Source organism: Podarcis tiliguerta (assembly GCF_965153285.1).
Source record: "Podarcis tiliguerta genome assembly, chromosome: 4".
Taxonomy (NCBI): domain Eukaryota; kingdom Metazoa; phylum Chordata; class Lepidosauria; order Squamata; family Lacertidae; genus Podarcis; species Podarcis tiliguerta.
In genome coordinates, this window is record NC_139537.1 from 94099763 (window position 1) to 94122003 (window position 22241).

At 42.4% G+C, this 22241-nt stretch overlaps 1 long non-coding RNA gene across 1 annotated transcript in view; it reads left to right on the plus strand.

Moving 5' to 3' along the window:
• The window catches only part of LOC310675394, a 43441-nt gene that overhangs the window by 16457 nt on the left and 4743 nt on the right, over positions 1–22241 (plus strand). The window lies entirely within an intron of this gene.

The following is a 22241-nucleotide window of genomic DNA, read 5'->3' on the forward strand; positions in this document are numbered from 1 at the left end:
AATAACATACAAACACAAAACAGCAAAAAATATGAAAAAGAAAGATAAAAATAAAAAAAATATAAAAACAATTTTTATCCTCATTATATTCTTTGCATTAACTTATTTCTCCGAACTCCCCAGACCTCCCTTCTCTGTATTCCAGGTCATATATTCTATCAGCAAATTCCTTCCCTCTGTCTTAATTTGATTTTGTCATAATTTTAATATCTTAATATAATTACATTTCCTTATATCTTAAAATATTAGATCTTTTTAATCTTTAAGCTTTTTTACTAATAACCTTTTACATTCAATCTGGTGTCGTCAAACATTCATTATCTTACAGTGTTTCTGTAAATAGTCTTTGAACTTCCTCCAATCTTCCTTCACCGTCTCTTTTCCCTGGTCTCTGATTTCTGCCTATTTTTTATTAATTTTAACATATTAATTATAATACATACCACAAAACTTCATCATTTATGCAATCTTTTTTTGGACTTCCTTCAGCACCTCTGATGATCCACCGTTTTAACCACTTCTTATGCATTTCTTAAATTCTTATTACCTTTAATTGTCTTAACTAACCCTCCTCCCCCTTATCCATTTTTGCAATAATTCCAATAATACTCCTCACAAAACTTCTTGCAAACCTACAAACGTAGTCTGGTCATCACAAATACTTTTCAAATAATCTGTAAATTTACTCCAGTCTTCTGTGAATTTCTGGTCCCGCCGATTTCGGATCTTTCCTGTTAATTTATTCAATTCTGCATAGTCCATTAATTTCATCCTCCATTCTTCTTTCGTCGGTAATTCTTCTTGCTTCCATTTTTGGGCCAATAACATTCTTGCTGCCGTTGTTCCATATAAGAACAGCTTACATTCCTTTCTATTTATATCACCTCCTACAATGCCCAATAAGAATGCTTCCGGTTTCTTTATAAACGTATATTTCAACATTCTTTTCATCTCATTATATATCATCTCCCAGAAGCTTTTCACTTTTTTACATTCCCACCACATATGATAAAATGTTCCTTCTTTTTCTTTGCATTTCCAACATTTATTACTAACTTTATACATGTTAGCTAATTTGACCGGTATAATATACCATCTATACATCATTTTCATCACATTTTCTTTTAAGGCATTGCATGAACACACACACCAACATCTGGAAGTGGGAAGATTTAAATTTTTGTCTATGGGAACAGAATCACCTAGGACTTGAGCCAACCTGTGTTGTTCTGGAGTTCTGCAACATCTTTAAGAAATGGAACTTCTTTCTGAGGGAATGCAGTGCACCTCTCTGAGGAAGAATAATCCTTAAATTGAGCTGGTTCGTAGAATCATAGAATTTTAGAGTTGGGAGGGACCCAAGGATCATCTAGTCCAACCCCCTGCGATTCAGGAATTGAAGCTAAAGCATCCATGACAGATGGTCACCCATCCTCTGCTTACAAACCTCCAAGGAAGGAGAGTCCACCAGCTCTTGTGGGAGTCTCTTCCACTGTCAAACAGCTCTTACTGTCAGAAAGTTTTCCCCTATCTTTAGTTGGAATCTCCTTTCTTGTAACTTGAAGCCATTGGTTCGAGTCCTGCCCTCCACAGGAGGAGAAAACAAGCATGTTTCCTCTGAAAGAAAGAGGGGGGGGAACTCACTTTGTACAATTCACAAACACCGAACAGAGCAAAGCTCTCATCCACAGTGCAGTTAAACGGGGCTGTGGAAGCCTAGGTTATTTCCTACAATTTTTTAATGTGTATAAGTTTCACTATCATTTTCTGTAATGCAACATCTGTTTTTCCCTATTACATTTTTATGTGACATTTGTGGGAGCAACATGGCTTAATAAGATAAATGGCCTATTTTCTAAGTGCTTGAACTCAAACAAGAGCACACTCAGAAATATCTCAAAGAAGAAAGCTCTCCATTTCCCTGGAGATTATTATTGTATGATTATGGCAGATACATTCCAATGAATCTTACAATTGATGTTGATCTTATCGCATGCTGGGTGTAATCAAGATAGCAATTTCTGTCCTTGGCTTAGAGAGCTTTGGCCACAGAAACATAACTGGGGGGAAATCAGGAAGTAGGTGACCACTTGTCTTGAATGGTACAGGAAAAACATTGTTAAAGCGGCAGAGACTTCATGCGCAGCACTGTACCATCCCAAGACATTTTGGTGCTTGAGGCAAAACAGTAAACAACTCCCCTTTCCAATACAAAGTGCATAGTACCCAAGGCTTAGGGTTGCCATATTTCAAAAACCAGTAAGACCCCAAAATCGTTGAGAGCTTTTTTAAATTATTTTTTAAGGAAACCACCAAAACCGGTCAAGTTATTTTGACACAGAAAATTCCACAATTGCCTTTCCCTGGGAATAAATGCCCAATATAGTCAATATTCCCCTTTCATGATGCCCCAAACCAGGGCTCTTTTTTCCCCCCAGCCAGAGCTTGCCAGAACTCAGTTCCAGCACCTCTATTTTCTATTTATAGAAAAATAAAAGGGTAAAAAGGTAAAAAGGTAAAGGACCCCTGACAGTTAAGTCCAGTCACGAACGACTCTGGGGTTGCAGCGCTCATCTCTTTACTGGCTGAGGGAGCCGACGTTTGTCCACAGACAGTTTTTCCGGGTCATGTGGCCAACATGACTAAGCCGCTCCTGGCGAACCAGAGCAGCGCACAGAAATGCTGTTTACCTTCCCGCCGGAGTGGTACCTATTTACCTACTTGCACTCAGAATGAACTCAGAATGAACAGAGTTCAGAAAGCACAGAATGAACTCAGGCTTGCTAGAGAGGTTAAAAGCAACAAAAAAGGCTTTTATGGGTATGTTCGTAGCAAAAGGAAGAACAAAGAAACCGTGGGGTCACTCAGAGGAGAAGATGGTGAAATGCAAACAGGGGACACAGAAAGGGCTGAACTCCTCAATGCCTTCTTTGCCTCAGTCTTCTCCGATAAAGAAAACAATGCCCGACCTGAAGAATTTGGAGCAAATGATTCAGTAGAGAAAACACAGCCCAGAATAACTAAGGAGATAGTACAAGAATACTTGGCTAGTTTAGATGTATTCAAGTCTCCAGGGCCAGATGAACTGCATCCAAGAGTATTAAAAGAACTGGCAGATGTGATCTCAGAACCACTGGCAATCATCTTTGAGAATTCCTGGAGAACAGGCGGAGTCCCAGCAGATTGGAGGAGGGCAAATGTTGTCCCTATTTTCAAAAAGGGGAAAAGAGAGGACCCAAATAATTACCGCCCAGTCAGTCTGACATCAATACCAGGGAAGATTCTGGAGCAGATCATTAAGCAAACAATCTGTGAGCACCTAGAAAGGAATGCTGTGATCACCAATAGTCAGCATGGATTTCTGAAAAATAAGTCATGTCAGACTAACCTGATCTCGTTTTATGACAGAATTACAAGCCTGGTAGATGAAGGGAACGCAGTGGATGTAGCCTACCTTGATTTCAGCAAGGCATTTGACAAGGTGCCCCATGATATTCTTGTAAAGAAGCTGGTAAAATGCGGTCTTGACTATGCTACCACTCAGTGGATTTGTAACTGGCTGACTGACCGGACCCAAAGGGTGCTCATCAATGGTTCCTCTTCATCCTGGAGAAGAGTGACTAGTGGGGTGCCACAGGGTTCTGTCTTGGGCCCGGTCTTATTCAACATCTTTATCAACGACTTGGATGATGGACTCAAGGGCATCCTGATCAAATTTGCAGATGACACCAAACTGGGAGGGGTGGCTAACACCCCAGAGGACAGGATCACACTTCAAAACGACCTTGACAGATTAGAGAACTGGGCCAAATCAAACAAGATGAATTTTAACAGGGAGAAATGTAAAGTATTGCACTTGGGCAAAAAAAATGAGAGGCACAAATACAAGATGGGTGACACCTGGCTTGAGAGCAGTACATGTGAAAAGGATCTAGGAGTCTTGGTTGACCACAAACTTGACATGAGCCAACAGTGTGACGCGGCAGCTAAAAAAGCCAATGCAATTCTGGGCTGCATCAATAGGAGTATAGCATCTAGATCAAGGGAAGTTATAGTGCCACTGTATTCTGCTCTGGTCAGACCTCACCTGGAGTACTGTGTCCAGTTCTGGGCACCACAGTTCAAGAAGGACACTGACAAACTGGAACGTGTCCAGAGGAGGGCAACCAAAATGGTCAAAGGCCTGGAAACGATGCCTTATGAGGAACGGCTAAGGGAGCTGGGCATGTTTAGCCTGGAGAAGAGGAGGTTAAGGGGGGATATGATAGCCATGTTCAAATATATAAAAGGATGTCACATAGAGGAGGGAGAAAGGTTGTTTTCTGCTGCTCCAGAGAAGCGGACACGGAGCAATGGATCCAAACTACAAGAAAGAAGATTCCACCTAAACATTAGGAAGAACTTCCTGACAGTAAGAGCTGTTCGACAGTGGAATTTGCTGCCAAGGAGTGTGGCGGAGTCTCCTTCTTTGGAGGTCTTTAAGCAGAGGCTTGACAACCATATGTCAGGAGTGCTCTGATGGTGTTTCCTGCTTGGCAGGGGGTTGGACTCGATGGCCCTTGTGGTCTCTTCCAACTCTATGATTCTATGATTCTATGATTCTACACTTTGACGTGCTTTCGAACTGCTAGGTTGGCAGGAGCTGGGACTGAACAACAGGAAATCACCCCGTCACGGGGATTCGAACCGCCTTCCGATCAGCAAGCCCAAGTCTCAGTGGTTTACACCACAGCGCCACCCGCGTCCCATTATAGAAAAATAGTCCTGCCCAAACCCAACAGCCTGAGGTGGCTGTCCACGCTGCCTCATATACAACTCACCTGTTGTATCAGAGTCAGACTAACCAATTGGTAGTTTTCCAGATGTTCCATTTCTCCCCTTCAGCTTTTCCCTTTTATGAAAATGGCTGTTCCCCAGCAATAATGTTATGAAAGAATATGCAAAAATGGAATGTTAACAGGTGAAAAGTTAAAGCTATAATATGTTAAGACCAAGATAAGGATAAAAGTAAAGAGGGAAAGGATTTGCTGAATAAATAAATTGAACTGGAATACAAAGAGGGGAGGTGTGGGGAGGTCCGGGAAACAAGCAAATGCAAGATTTGTTATGAAAGATCTAATTGTTTTTAATTGTTTTTTGTTTTTGTATATTTCTCTTTTTTTTCTTTTTTTTTCTTTGTGATGCTATGTAAAATCTTAATAAAATATTATTTTAAAAAAAAACACTTCCTGGGAGAACACTCTTGAAATAATTAGTAAATAAATAATCAAAGAGGATAGGGTGACCTCTTTGAAACTCAAAAACGAGAACATGAAACACAGCGAATTGTTTCACAGTTTAAATAGTGATGTTTGCTTTTTTTAATAGGTACTGTATATATAATGTGTAAAGGCAGGGTTTAATTTTTTATAAAATGCAGACGTGGGGATCCACATTCTTAGCTTGTTTTGGAGATATTAGCTCGTATTAATGTATTATACTTGATAGTCCATACACACCCACGGTCTCCCGTTTATGATGCAGTAAAATTTTACAAACCTCTGTGACAGCAGCATTTGGCACAGATGAATTTGACAAAGCAATGATGAGGTCAATAAGATGACAGAATAGAGGATACATAAAGATTCACTCTCCAGGTGGATAATTTCCTGGCAGCGCATATCTGGGGAGTAAGCAGGGACATATAACTTTACAAGTGGGCTTTGGACCTGAGGAAATGCCTCTCTCATTATACATTCCCCATTTATTACTGGGGGGAAATCCTGTAGTAATTTTGGATGTCTCTTATGTATACACAGCCACTCTCTTTAAAACATTGGCTTGAATTTCAAAAAGAGAAACAGGTGACTGGAATTTTATGGTCAGCTATTGGAGGCCAATTGGTTTCACATGACAGTGGTTTGACCTGGGGGGGAACGCTCTTTGGGGTTTGTTTCACAAAAGATAAAACAGAGCTCCAGCCTAGTTATGCTTCACTCTTTGTGAATAACTTTAAAACACCTATCCTCTGGTATCCCTGGAAGATGGCATTACATTATCTTGTCGCAATCCTTTTCAGGGTCCATTAATTTCCAGGTGCAAGCTGGAATAATGTAGAATAATATCATCATTCCATTCCATTTATACCATACGTGGAAGAGCAAAGCTGATGCACGTAGAAATTTGTACCTGCCACTGACAGAAATGAAGGCTGAGCCGACACCGCAAACTCCCTCAGGCGCAGCATTGTGGCTATTACCCAGCGCACCCCCCACTCCAGATTATTTAGCAGCTATCTCTTTGCAATGTTGTTTGCATGTTGCCTGTTGTGGGGTGGGAGGTGGGAAACAATGAAGTCAGCCACCCACCACGGCGCAAAAAGAATCCATAGATTAAGGTGGGCTAATAAAGCACTCTAATTAGTGCCACAATGTGAATTATGTCTTCGGGAAAATGGAGGCTGACGTGGATGGAAAAATAATTAAGGAAAACGGTGGATACCCGCACCTACAATTATGACAGAAGAGAAAAAGAAGACCTCAGCAAGATCTCTGAGAAACAGAATTAGGAAGCAACTGCCGCAGTGAAAATATGCAGGGGAGAAGAACGTGTGGTTCTAAGCTTGATATTTTTGCAGCACTTTAAACCCATTGATGATATTGATACTCTGGGATCTACGTTTAATGGAAAGCTTGATCTGAGGTTAACACTCTGGCTGGCAGTTGCATACCACATCAGGAGGGTGTGATGTTGTTTTGCTACCTCTTCTTTGATGCTGGCAGATTACAGAAGCAGATAACATGGCCGAGAGGTATTCCCACAGAGGGAGGGAGGGAACTGAAAAACTACAGTGGCTCTTTGCAGAGCTTGTGTCTGAGGTACCAGCTTTTCAGAAACTGCTGCATTACCAGCCTTGTGTGGCAGCTCATGATGAATATGTGCAGCACAATCCTAGGCATGTTTGGCTTGGACAAAAGCCCTATTGTGTTCAGCGGGGCTTATTGCCTAGGAAGTGTGCATAGGATTACAACATTGACTTGCAGGGTTTCCGTGCTGCTTTTTAAACTTGCATCCCCAAAGCAGTGTGAGCAGTGTGAACCAATTTTGCGAACCCATCGAAAAGCAAAAACTGAAGCAAGAGCACAGGAGCGGGGCTGTGTTGCTGTTCCTGATCCACATTTGCACGCCTCCCTCCCTCTCTACCTGGCGGTATTAGTTGCATGAGTTGTGGTTGTCTGCAGGGAGAAAGCCTCTGCGTGTGGATAGCTGAGAGGTTAGGAAACCACCCATGCTGCGTTGAGCTCACTAGGGGAAAAGCAGGATATAAAAGTACCGTAATAAAAGCAGGAATAAATAAACAACATAGCTGCGCAGAAACCATCCAAGTCAGAATGAATGCAAATGGCAAGCTGATACTTGTGGTCTTATTTTCAGCCAAGGTTTGCTCAAGCCTTTTGAAACAATTTAAATCTATTATAATACAATATAGGAAGTTAAGGGATGCATGGGAGATGAGTAGCTCAGTATTTTCTTGGGAGGGGAAGAACTTTCTTAGACATGGACCATAAGAGCAGCTCACCTGTTCACCTTGGTAAAGGTAAAGGGACCCCTGACCATTAGGTCCAGTCGTGGCCGACTCTGGGGTTGTGGCGCTCATCTCACTTTATTGGCCGAGGGAGCCGGCGGACAGCTTCCGGGTCATGTGGCCAGCATGACTAAGACGCTTCTGGCGAACCAGAGCAGCGCACGGAAATGCCGTTTACCTTCCTGCCAGAGCGGTACCTATTTATCTACTTGCCCTTTGACGTGCTTTCGAACTGCTAGGTTGGCAGGAGCAGGGACCGAGCAACGGGAGCTCACCCTGTCGTGGGGATTCGAACCGCCGACCTTCTGATCGGCAAGTCCTAGGCTCTGTGGTTTAACCCATAGCGCCACCAGTTCACCTTGAGTCACTAGCAATAATTGTATTGGGAACAAGTGCATGTATTTGCAATGCTGGATATTCTCTCTGTGTCAGCCACTCAGTGCCAGCTATCGTTATGCTGCAAATATTCATTGCATCTGGAGTCAATCTGGATCTGCGATTTGGAAGGTTCTTCTCTTTGGAAATAAAACCGTGCAGTTCAGTTTGCGCAACATTACGCATTGAGTGAAATGCGTCTTATTTTCACAACTGTGGAAGTTTTACTTTGTCACCACAGTGCTTTGGCATTTCAGTAGCCCAGCATGTGCTTCCGACTCCCAGTTGTTTAAGAGTATTAGCCACAAAGTGACTTTTCAACTTAAATTAGGCTGTTGAAACACAGAAAGCTGACCCGGGATGTGAAAGGGGTGTAAGCCTAACTACCCCTGTTGTGACTTTCTGATTTTAAATGTTTATTGACCCTAACTAGCCCTTTCTGCATGTATGCATCCCAAAATGTATAAAACTAACATTCTTCTTAATTTGTGATTTGGCTGGCTCTTGGAAATCTTGTTTTAATGAAGGGAAGGTCGTGCATCTGAAGTGGTAAATGCCCTAATGTTATAAACAATGCATCCTAAGCAATGAAGGGGAAACTAGTGATTTCCAGAACAAGAGAACTATCTTTGAGAAGGCAGCTCCACCTCAGCTGAGTTGCTCTGGAAATAGGCCAGAGCAAACTGCTTTGCCTCCATTTTGAGGGAAACCCCCCGAGGACTGTCCTATAATTAGCTCTGTGCGTGGAAGGGGCAGCCACAGCTCCTGCAAAGCCTGTCACTGAGCCCGAGGGGATCAGTCAAAAATGTTCAGTCAAAAGCAATGCTCGGATGAGAATTTCAGAAAGCAGCAGAGCTCTTTCCTCCGGTGACCAAGCGTCACAGTGGGGGCCTGTTACCCAAACCAGAACAAGTTGCAGAGACTTTCATAAGATCAAGTGGGCTGTCGTAAAGAGGGGCGTGCGCAGGGGGAGAGAGTATAGCCCCACTTTGGTCATGATATGGAATGCCTGTGGTAGGATTGCCAGATTGCAACAGGGAAACCTATGTTTTAACTTTTGATACTGATAATGTAGGGCCAGTTCTCTTCCCGCTAAGCTGCTCCTATAATATTCTGTCCAGTCCAGCGTTTGCCTGTCTTTGCATCCCAGGCCACCTCTATGGCAGAGTCACTTCACAGAGAACAAGGTAAAGGTAAAAGCTCCAGTCAAAGGCGACTATGAGGTTGTTGCGCTCATCTCGCTTTCAGGCTGAGGGAGCCACCGTTTGTCCACAGATAGCTTTCCGGGTCATGGCCAGCATCATTAAACCGCTTCTGGTGCAATGGGACATCATTATGGAAACCAGAGCACATGGAAACACCATTTACCTTCCCGCCGCAGCGGTACCTATTTATCTTCTCGCACTGGCATGCTTTTGAACTGCTAGGTTGGCAGAAGCTGGGACAGAGCTCACCCCTTCGTGGGGATTTGAACCACTGACCTTCTGATCGGCAAGCCCAAGAGGCTCAGTGGTTTAGACCACAGCGCCACCCGCGTCGCTACAGAGAACAACATATCACAGTGTACAGTAGTATCTTGGTTCTTCAAACGCCTTGGTTCCCAAATGCGAAAACCTGGAAGTGTTCTGGTTTTCAAATGTTTTTCGGAAGCCAAACGTCCATTGCGGGTGTCGGCTATTGTTTCCGGGGTGCCTGCACCAATCAGAAGCTGCACCTTGGTTTTAAAACATTTCGAAAGTCAAACGGACTTCCGGAACGGATTAAGTTTGGCGCTTTTGTTTTTGCTATTTATTTTGCGTTTTTGAGGCTTTTTTGGTTAATTTGTTTTTGTGATTGTGTGGAACCCAGTTCAGCTCCTGATTGATTGTGTGACTGCGGAAATGGATAAAAGCCACCCATCCAAACAATGACTATCATCAGTGCTGGTAGGAAAGAAAAATAATTTTAATATCATCTGTAGTACTGTCTTATTTATTTCATAATACAGTACATTGATTATTTCTTTCATTTTATGTGTCAATGGTATTGTTAGATAGTAAATTTCATGTTAAATTTCTGTTTTAGGGGTTGTTTGTAAAAGTCTGGAATGGATTAATCCGTTTTGCATTACTTTCTATGGAAAAGCGCACCTTAGTTTTGGAACGGACTTCCGGAATGGATTAAGTTTGAGAACCAAGGTACTACTGTATTATAATTATAGTTATAATTATTTTTATTTTTATACTGCCCTTCATCTGAGGCTCATAGGGTGCTTTGCAGTGTAAAACACAAAAATACATAACCTAATAACAAACAAAACAGTACCCCAACACACACACAATTTAAAAAGCCATAGATTGTTTAATTAGCCGAAGACCTTGATGAATAGGGACGTTTTTACCTGGTGTTTAAAGACATGTAACGGAATTGCCAGGAAGCCTCCCTGGGGAGAGCATTCCACAAGTGGGGAGCCACCACAGAGAAGGCCCATTTTCATATTGTCGCCATATGGACCTCTCATGAGGGGGGCACATGAAGAAGGGCCTCAGACGCAGAGATGGCTAGATGGACTGGGAAAATCAGAAATCAGGAGGATCAAAACTTCAGTAGAGAATGGGACAAATGTAGATTGTATTTGCGTGACCAGGCAGCGACAGCCCCAGCCCCCAAGGATCATAAGGAAGCAATAAAGACTCTGACGTTATATGGAATTAAAATTAGGCCACAACTTTATTAAACTTCTGAATGTAGGAAGACCTTGGCTTAGGCCCTGGGTTTGTATCACTTCCACCCCCCCAACTGGGGGGAACTGGGGCTCATCAGGATAAGTGGGATATGGGGGTGCTCTGCGAGACTTAAGCGTAGCAGGCAGCCAAGCCCATATCTCCACATGCAGGGTAGTTCGCTGACGACCTTCAGTGTATGGCCAGGGACACCCATATATATAACGCCTTTAAGAGGGGGACCCTGGAATCACCACCACAGGGGGGTGAGTCACTACCCCCACCCCCAATATAGGGAAGAAAAGACTAAAGGATTCCACCCCAGGCCATAACTGCCAAAGTTGTGATGAATTGCTACAGGGAAGACAAAACCTGCCAATGCAGGAGAATTTCTTCCCAGTACTTCAACAGCAACCAGTCAAAGACTGTAGGAGAGCCCGCTAAACAGGAAGAAAAAGTTAACCTGCAAACAAGAAACATTAAACATAGGGAGGGTGAATCTCTAGAACTCACTGCCTGGCTATTGTCGGCTCCACCCCCAGCAAGAAACTTGATTACTGAGGCTGGGCATGAACCTCCAAAAATTAACACTGAGAGACAAGCCAGCCCATTTGTCAGTAAGCTCCCAATATTATAAAGACTTTGGATATTTTGGAGGACTATAATTCAGATGAACTATAATATGCAGATGATTAAGATATTTAAAGGAGCCACAAAGTGGTGAAGGGAAGTCCTAAGATTCAGAAAAATCTTGTTTTGTTTCAAAATTTAATTGTGTGATTTATTTTGTAAAACCAATAAAAATATTTCAAAAAAGAAAAGAAAAAAAATCTCACCAAAGATCACCCTCACCATGACTTTACAGAGTGGTCTTAACTTAAGCTAGAAATTATTTCAGTATCAGACGTCTCCAAACCTCTGCCAGACTGTAAAATGGAGATAATCAGTCCTTTTTTTCTGGGGGGACGCAGGCACAGGGGTACACATACCCCTCAACATTTTGTGAATCTTTGTACTTTTGTCCATTTACTGTATTTATTTCCCCCCCATTTGAACTATAAAATGGTGATTTTTTTCAGTCAAAATGAGAGTACCCCTAAACATTTTTTTTTTAAAGAAAAGCATTGGAGATAATACTTGTCTGTTCCCAAAGAGTTCTTATAAAGCTTTTCGTTTTTAGAAAAGGGATGCTGGACTAGATATATCCTTAGTCTGATCCACCAGCACTACTGTAATTCAAAGTGGTGTTCAAACCCAATGGAAACAACTAAATATTTGTGTTGTTGTTCTTTTGTTTATTTCAAATCTTGCTCGCTCATTCCTTTGGAAAGGGCAGCTTGGAGTGTTTATTTCCACATTTTGTACCCAATCTTTGCATAAGCTTACATCTAACAAAAAAGTGTCCTCTAAAAGTGCCAGAACCATACTGGTATTCGAAAGCATACTGTCTCCAAGCAGTTGCTATTAAATAGTGGGTGGACATAGCAGACGACACACAGATTTCGCCAAGTAGTTCTTTATAAGTAAGCTGGAACTGAACTGAACAGCAAACAGCTCAGCCGGCCTGCTTTTATAGGCAGCTGGCTGTCAACATCATGACAACAACAACCCGGGGTTTCCCGCCTAAATTAACTGACGTGGACCTGAGTGAAAACTATATACACGATACCCCTGGTGGCCAGGGTGAGAACTTCGATACGTAACAGTTGCCAAATGTTCCAAATGACCAGTACCCTGGAGTTATGATTTGTGTTGTTCTGAGCATTGCTGCATTCTAACTGCCTCAGAACTCCAAGGAGCAGTTGCTATGGGGACCACCTCAGACCAGCTTCAGTCATCTCAAGTCTTCTCAGGTCTTCTCTGAGGTCAGAGAAAGGCTTGGAAAAAGCCCTTGCGTACCAGAGACTGGTTGAAGAACCAATTTCACCATGCCTTCAGTTGCCAGCCTTCCCAGTACCAAAGCTAAAGTTCCACTCCAGGCACATTATGGCTCCTTTCCTGTTCGGCTGTTGTGCAGGGTATCCTGTTTTCAACTTGGTGCCTTTGTCCTGGCTCTTATCGGCTGCATTATAAGCATCTGTGGCACAGCCAATATCGAATGGAGAGTGTGGCAGGTTGAGAACATCATGGGCAGCAACAAACCTGGCATTGTGGGGATTGGGATCTGGGGCGCCTGTTCTGTGAGTAGAATTACAGTGAAGGAAATAAACATTATATGCACAGCGTTAAACGATGAGGAGTCCCTACCCGCTGAAATAACCGCTGCCCAGGACTTGATGCCATTAGCCATCGTTGCAAACGCGGTGGCCGTTTTTTGTATGGCCTTTGCGCTCTATAACATCTTCAAGCCTGGAAAACACGACGATTATATCTTTACCTTCTTTTCTATTGGAGCAATTATGGACTTGGCAGCGGGAACATTTGTACTGATTTCCATTTCGTGGAATCTGTATTCTGTCCTCGCATACGAAGGAATGAAACTTCCCAAAGTTTTGGGAGTGCCTCTCATTCCAAAAGACCAACGTGCTGGGTTTTCTATCTATATGGGGTTCCTTGCTGCAGCTTCACAGCTCTTAAGTGGAACGCTGGTCCTTGGAGAAAAATATTTCTGGAAAATCAGTCAAAAAGATACTTCCGGGGGGAAATCTGTAACCGATCCAGAAAACATTAAAGAAAATGAAAGCCCAGAGCTGAGGGTGGAGTGCAGGCGGTATTACTCTACTGTGAAACTTGAGTGTGAAGATCAACCCACGATTCGGCGGAGATATCAAAGGCATATGCAAACAGAAACCCATAAGGAATGTGGCTAAGGAATGGTTCCAGTCCTGGAACTGGCTTTTTTAAAATGGTAGCATTCTGTATATTTATTATCAAATTTGTTGGTTATATCTTTTCTTATGCATTTTCTGTTTCATTTTCTGTTTTTAACTGAATGCTTCTGTATCCCACCCTAGGATGGTTACAACATACAACAGGCATAGGCAAACTCGGCCCTCCAGATGTTTTGGGACTACAACTCCCACCATCCCTGACCACTGGTCCTGTTAGCTAGGGGTGATGGGAGTTGTAGTCCCAAAACATCTGGAGGGCCGAGTTTGCCTATGCCTGACATATAGGGTGAACTATAGATAGGGGAAAATAAATGAAAAGTATCAAACTGTTCTCTCTAGATTTTGATTTTATGCTATATCTCTTTTAGCAGTAAAAAGAATACCATCTCATTGCAAAAAAGGGGGGGCCTCAGATGATGATTGCAGAGTCCGAGTTGGTTCATATGGGGAGAGGCAGTCTTTGAGGTATTGCGGTCTTGAGCACGTTCACAAAATATGTATAGTTCAGTTTTATTAGCTGGCATGCATTGTGCTTTTCTGCTGCTACATGCTAGAGGACTATTTATATTCCATAAGCTTACTATAGTCTGAGGTGTAACAGAGTTTGGAACAGAATCACAACAAAAGAAGTACATTAGGAGCAAACTCTGCCTGCCTGCCTAATGATTATTTGGCCTTTTGCCACGCTACCTATGGATGTGATTGTCTTCAGATCTTGGACGCTGAGCAAGCATTTATGGAAGATCACATTTTGCTGGCCGCTTGTCTTGAGATTAGTCACCATTTGGATGGGACGACTCCAAGGAAAGCGGAGGTGCTGGAGGATATGGTATTGGTGAGTCATTAAATGCCAATTTGCTCTTGCTTGAGTCATGGCTGGGCCTCTGCGGTGACATCTTTTAGAAAGATGCTCTGCTCCCGAGAGTGTTTCTGTTTCCCCCCACATTTCGGCTGATTCATAGCACCGCAGTCCTTGCCAAGGTCCACCTAATCGCTCTTTGCAGCCGTACTTCATTAAAGAGCATCGGGGTCAAAATGCTGAACAGTGCATATTTGCTACACATCACTTCGCAGCTAAATTCGTAGCAGGCTCAATTCATGCATGTGCTCCAGTATGCTGTTTGTAATTCTTCAAATGGCAGAGAAACCAGAACGGCTTCTGAGGATCTTAAAGGATGTGCAGATTTATATGAGTGAGGCTGGTCCCTGGCCATATAAGGCTTTCAGTGCCTGAAACATCACGTTGAATTGAAGTGGGGAACAAACTGGTAACTGGCCAGTGTAGGGAATGATACCCTGGTGTTATATGCTCCAGTCTGCCTGCTTCAGTTAACGCCCTGGCAGCTGTGTTCCGAACCAACTGTGGTTTTCAAACAGTCTTCAAACTTCAAAATTCAAAAAGGGAGGCCATATTGCAGTGTTCTTATTTGGCAGTTGCCAGATCTGGCTCCTTGAGGGAAGGGTATAGTTGGCACACCAGCTGAAAGCACTCCTGGTCATTCTAAATGTAGGAGTCATCCCCTAAATAAAATGGATTTTTTGGGGGGGTTGTAGCAGTTTGTTAGAGCAATAAGCTATCATTTTTGAGGCCCTTTCTTAGCCGTTTCCTAAAGCGATAGGCCAGGCACCCCCAAACTCGGCCGTCCAGATATTTTGGGACTACAATTCCCACCACCCCTGACCCCTGGTCCTGTTAGCTAGGGATGATGGGAGTTGTAGTCCCAAAACATCTGGAGGGCCGAGGTGGGGGATGCCTGCGATAGGCTATGATTTTTGAGGCCCTTGGGGTTCGCACACAGTGTAGCACCATTCAAAACAGGTTACGTATTTGAAGATTTCCTAAACATCAGCCACCAGCACCTTGTCCCTTCCTCGATTAAGCTTTCGTTTGCTCACCCTCGTCCTCATCCAATCCTATACTGATATCAGTATTTCAGGAATGAGAAACACAAAAGACATCTGGGTGTCAATCACATACGGATGACATCCCCCAGCCCATAGACCGATATCTGGGCAAGTCTTCTGAGATGGCAAGCAACCAATCCTTTCTTTCCTCTGTCTCTGTCCTCTTCCGCGCAGGCTGCAAATGCCTATTTTTAGACGATATCTAAACATTTCACATGTAATAGTTATTGCAAAGCAGCTGTGAGTACATTTTCATGAAAACACCTGAAGGCCAAGCCAGACACTGTTTTCCTCTCCCCAAGGGAGGATTTTAAATCTTATTCAGTTAATTTAAAACAACACTTGAACAGTAAAGAATGGTTTGCTCAGCCTTGCACAGTAAAAGCACTGATTTACGACCCCAGCGACTTTAATGATAGCTTTAGTATATTAAATTATTTATTGCTGGGGATTCAAACAAATGAAAACTAAATACAAAACCAATAATAGACCCCCCCCTTCCCTCCCCGCTCTCTTTTAAAAGTGGTTTCATTCCTTCTTCCTTCAGTGTTCTTCACCAAAGTGAATCTATGACACCACATTGGCTCTTACTGATGCTGTACAGTGTTGTGCTAATTTCTTCTAGACAGAAATTCCTTAAATGATGCTTTCACATGTCCTGGGTCAGTTGTGTGGCCAACCTTTCTGGCAAGTGTGCCATAAGGCAAGTTCCACACTGTGTTAAATTATAATAAATGAATAATATTTATTTCTTTATACCCCGCCCTTCCCGGTTCAGAAAACCGGGCTCAGGGCAGCTAACAAAAATTTAAAACACTTAATTGATGCAACGAAAAGCAGCATAAAATACAGTATAAAAAGTGAATAACAATAAATTCAGAATTCAAAAATCAATTTAGGGGGGAAATCCATCCAATAATCCATCCAATTAGATGATCACCAGGGCTAGCGGGCTAAATTAGTCCTATTTGGGCCAGCGAAGAGACCAGGGGAGAATTAGCTGTGGGATCCCAGAGCGGTTAATCTTCATAAAAAGGGGAGGGGGAGGGAAGGAAGGAAGGGGAATAAAAGATCAGGCTAAGTTCAAATTGAAAGCCAGGCGAAATAGCTCTGTCTTACAGGTCTTGTGGAAAGAAGTTAAATCCTGCAGGGCCCTGGTCTCATGGAACAGAGCATTCCACCAGGTCAGAGCCATTACTGAAAAGGCCCTGAAAAGGAAAATAGTCTGACTTCCTTAGGGCCTGGGACCTCTAAACTATGATTATTCATGGACCTTAAGGTCCGCTGCGGGGCATACCAGTAGCTCCTTTTGCCAGGTTTTTCCTGTAATACACTGAATGCGGGAAATAACAAACCAGAGTATAGGTGGTATTCTGTGCCACAGCCTAATCCAGTCCTCAGGACTCATAGCTACTTTCTCGGTGCACTACCGTTTTATGTTGTTCATGCTATTTTTTGAAACCATGAGGCAGGCTGCCCATATCCTATGTTTACAACTCAGAGTGACACAGTTTCAGATTGCAGTCTGATATTTGGAACAGGGCAACTTGGGGGAAGAGCCACACCAGACATTTGAAACACAGTGAAAGCACATGACTTACCTCAAGGAACCATGGGAACTGTAATTTTCCCCTCAGAGAACTACAGTTTCCAGCACTGTTGACAAACCACAGTTGTCACCATTCCCTGTGAGAATTCATTTTCTTTAAAAGTGTATGATGTGGATTTGCCCTTTGCCATCAATACACAAAAGGAGCTTATATCCTCTGCTTCAGTTCTCCCACACCCTGTGCTCTTGTTTTGTACAGAAATCAGTCATTTGGACCTACATATGAATGTCCCTTGTCCCAAACCTTGCTTCTTAACCATTATTTCACTTCTGAATGTGTTTTGTCTATTGGGTATTCGGTGTGGGCACTACAGAAGCTCAGTCAAGCAGTTAAACTCACCACAGGAAACAGCTATTTAGCACAGTTATCTTTACCAACACACACTCTTTATACACACATTATTTATAGGTGTTACAAGAAATCTTCACTCTCTGAGCCCAGAGAGGGTTCTTTGCTACAAAATCCTTGCTGTGCCAATATCCACAAGTCAAGTTCTGAGTTCAGTTGCTTGTAAAGCCCAGCAACCCTTCACAAAGTCTTCCAATTCCTTCACAGTTCCAATTCTCCACGCCACTCCAAACTCTCTGCACTATCCCACACTAAATGCTGTAACCTGAGATCCTTATCTACCCACCATTACATGCCATTTCTGCCCAGAAACACTGGTGCTTGCAGCTGCATTAAAAATGAGTCATCTCTGTTGACTCATGGAGAATTAACAATTTTTTTCACTTTCCTTAACTTTGCTTTGTAGGGATCAAACTAGATTGTTACCACTGGTCTGTACTGCAGCCATCTGTGGATGGCTGCCGTGTGCTTCCACAAGCTCAGACTAATCAATAGTATAAGTTCTTTGCATGAAGAACAGTCCTATGCAGTGATATCCCTGCTTTTCACAAGAATACAATTTACTCCAAGTTTGGACTGCATGTCTGAAACTATATTTTGTATTTTGCACCCAAGTGCAATCTGCCTGTGCTCTCCTTGTTGCTGCATGGAACAATGCACAAATCAGAACTTTGGATTTAGTAAGTAAAGCTTTTAAACTTAATTAACAGTGCATGCGCTGTTCATTGGTAGACGGATAGAAAGAGGGAGGCAAGGATTTTAAGACAGACTAAACAGGATATGCAAAAAGGTTTAACAACCTATATCCCATGCTATACTGCTGGTTAACTCTGAGACTGTTTTAAACTCTGTTGGGGGCTCTCTACTACTGGAGAGTGTGCAGAGCCCCACATTTTGAATTGAGACGCCCAGCCAATTCTTTTGTTCATTACCTGCACGTGGGCCATATATACTTTCTACCTCCACATATGAACCCACCCTGAACTGCTATTTCCAGTTTTGCAAAGCTACTTCCCTTTTCCTTCTCCCCGCAATTCCCCTGGCCTTGAGCACTGGAAATAAATTAAAGATTTGCTCATGGGAGGGTATACAAGATGGCCAGAAAATTATTTCATATTGATTTTTGTATGAAATTGAATTATTGTTGAGTTAAGAGGGATTCAGGTAAAGTTAGCTATGTTTTCCATACAGCTGGTTGTTCCTGTAGTCTCTCCTCTGTATTTTCTGGATGCCTGTTTCAAGATTACATTTAGTGACTAGACACCATAGTCTGAATTCTCAATAAGGAGAAATTGGACACCGCACAGGTACCCACTGATAGGCTAGGTTGAGCGGTGAGAAAAGAAATGGAGCCATCCAATTTGAATAATCCAATTTAAATCCCAGGGTGCTGCACAAATCATTACACATTATTTAGAAAGCAAAACAAACTGATGGAGAGATGATGGCTAACAAAGCAGAAATTAATCCAAAATAATATATGTGAGTGCTGGGGAAATGTCAGTCAAATGGAAGCCCAAGACAATTTTGATTAAAACCAGGAGAAAGAAATGAGTTAACTGTGCTCCGAGTTGATAATAAGCAACATTAGAAGGCATATTGTAGTCGGTGACAGTTATACATGAGAAGAATGACACTGATACAGAAATAATTGGAGAAATTAGTTGCCTGACATCCATGAGAAAGCATTGCTTCCAATAATGTTAAATATGCAATCAATCAACTGGAGCATGGACATTATCGTGGGAAGGATGAAAAAGAACACTGTAAGTGATAAGTCCTTACTAATGACCTATAGAAACTATAGGCTATTGAAGCCATTTGTATTCTATGGCTTAATGTGGACAAGAAAAATACCAGCAAGAGCTCCCCCTAGCAAACAATTACAACAACAATGTCCAATAAAATCTAGTATCCCCAAAGGAATGACATTGTGGTGACTCACAGATATATTACAAATACTGATTCAGGGGCAGTAAACCATAGGCTCTTGGAAAGAAACAATACAGAGTACATTGTATGGGAACCTCTTCTAGGGAGTTAACATTAAGAACTGCTCGCATTATTATAAAGGATCTACAAACAGCAGTTGTCTTGTCCCAACAGCTGCACATTCTACCACTTAGAAGGTGTCTGGGCAGCTGGCCCATTTAATAAAGACTTTGGTCAAGAAGGATCCTAAATGTATATATTGATGGGCTTGATTTCCCTGCTAAGTATGTTTCTGAAAGGTGATAATCACAGACCTCAACAATTAGCAAGTCAGTTGATCTTTGAATACTCAATATATAAATTAGGAGCCTTCCAGGAATTTATGTTGATACTCATCAAAATCATCCTCATCAGCTTCCAGTGATGAGAGTACCATTTAATTTCAGGCAAGGGCCAGCAGGTTTGTTTGAGATGCACTGGATTGTGGCCAACAGTTTGATATCAAGCAAACATTAGTAAAGGTTTTCTGTTGATAGCAATGTTGGGAAATGTATTCATGCAGCTATTTTGGGCTCATTTTTGGTGTGGTGGTCAGAGGTAGTTCTTACCATATGATGGATTGCTCATTCACTAAATGTGTTGCTTTTCTTTCTTAAGTGGCCTACTGACAGAAAACCCTACAAAGTTGGAAGATCTATGAAGATATATTTAGAGGGAGAGACTCTTTTCTTTCCTTCATCGCTATTCTAACTACTGGACCAATCCTAGGTAATCCTAGGTCTATTAAGGCCATATGCCAGAGGGAATGGAGTCTACATTTTCATTGCAACAGAACTGTTACTCATACGCCACCTTATTGTGTAAACCAGAAGTGGCTAACTTGTGGCCTTCCACTTGGTATGTTGGGCTGCCCTTGAAGATGACTTGGAAACTTCATCTGGTCCAAAATGCAGCAGCCTGATTACTGGCTGAGAATGTGTATAAGCTGTGTTGTAAAATGCCTGCACTGGTTCATGTCTGGGCTCAATCCAAGGTACTCACATAAGTGCTTAAAGTCCTGAAGGACTTAGGCCCCAAATATCTGAAGGACTGCCTCTATCCTCTATTGAGCCTTTGGGGCATTAAAATCCATGTGGTAGTTCCATGACCTCAGAGGTTCTGGCAGCTTGCGAGAGGGCCTTCTCTGTGGCAGCCCCTAAGGTTGTTTAATAAAATGGCACTATATTTAGCAAGAAGGTTTCTGTGGTGGATTTGGTGCGTAGCATTTGTCCTCCCAACTATTTTATTTTCTTCCAGCTATATTCACCTCATGTAAGGAAGAAGCAATCAGACTGTTAAAGGTTGTTTTACATTTTGGTATTGTTTTTATTTCCATCAGATGTCAAAACGATAAACAACTACCTGACATTCAGAAGACATCTTAAGGCAGCCCTGTTCAGAGAAGTTTTTAATGTATGATATTTTAGTGTTTTTTGGTCTCTATGGAAGCCACCCAAAGTGGCTGGGGAAACCCAGCCAGATGGGCGGGGTACAAATAATAAATTATTATTATTATTATTATTATTATTATGCTTTGACTTTTTTTAAAAAAATAACTGGAATGATTTTTTAAGGAATTGTCAGTAGGATTTCGATGCTGGTGTCCCATAGATGGCTTTGAATGTCTCTCAGCTTTGATGACTTCATGTTTTGCAAAAGGGATAGAAATATTTTTATTCTTTGCCTTACTAGCTGCGAGGGCTGTTAGTGCAGTGCTCCGGGTAATTGTGTGTGTCTGAAATATTTATATGTTAGCCCATTGATCTCCGACAGCCCATTTTGTAATGCCTTTCATCATGTGACTGTTGGCTGTGAGGAACACCTGCTGAGCTGTGCTGTGCTTTGCACTGGCATATAAGGGTTCCTTCCTATACTAACATGTCAATATTAGCTACTGAACAGCTAGAACAATTTCTGTTCAGAGAAATTGCTAGTTCCGCTCTGTGTTTGGCAAAGGGCTAAACAACAACAACAACAAACCACGTGTGGGGAAGTTAAATGAATGGGACTGGTGCAATCAAGGGGTGGGGGAAGAGGTTAAGGGACCACTCCGCTGGTGCCAAAACCACTATATGAGGCCATAAAAGGATGTTAGACATTAATGCCCCAATCAAGTTAAGGGGACTGGTAGATATTAGAAGGCTTCTGTATATACATTTCTTCCTGGAAAAATGAGCATGTTTGATGCTCATCCAACTGCCCGTTCAAATGAAAATGTTGTCTGTCTGCAGCACATTGCTTTGAATGGGCCACACCCTCTGGTATGTGTTTGAATGCCACATTCTTGTGCAAGTAGGTGCACATTAATACAGTCATACCTCGGGTTACAGACGCTTCAGGTTGTGTTTTTTGGGTTACGGACCCGCCGAAACATGGACGTACCGGAATGGGTTACTTCCGGGTTTCAGCGGTTGCGCATGCACAGAAGCGCTAAATCGTGCTTTGCGCATGCTCAGAAGACCAAATCACAACCCACAGGTTGCAAACTCTGCGGGTTGCGAACGTGCATCCTGCATGGATCACGTTCGCAACCCTGGCGCCCACTGTACCCTCCTTTCATACAACTAGAGCCGGATCAGTGCCTCAGAGCTTCAAGTTTCCGACCAAATGGTAAGGTTTACAACAAAATGGACATTTATAACCATCTATTTAACATTGCCTTCGGCACAGAATGAAACCTTCAGTTCAGGATGCCAAACCAGTTATCGCATCTTGGCTTAATTCACTTCATTCACTCACTCCATAAAATAGACTTCTTGCATTTGGCAGACTAAACAAGAAGTGATGAGGCACTTAGAGAAATTACGTTTCTACATTATTTCATAATAAGATGTTAATGATATAAAAATCATACCAGTCATACAGTTTTGGTCCATGGGAAACCACAGGGATGAGCGTGAGGCTTGGAGATGCCAGAGACCAGCCTCCTCTGACT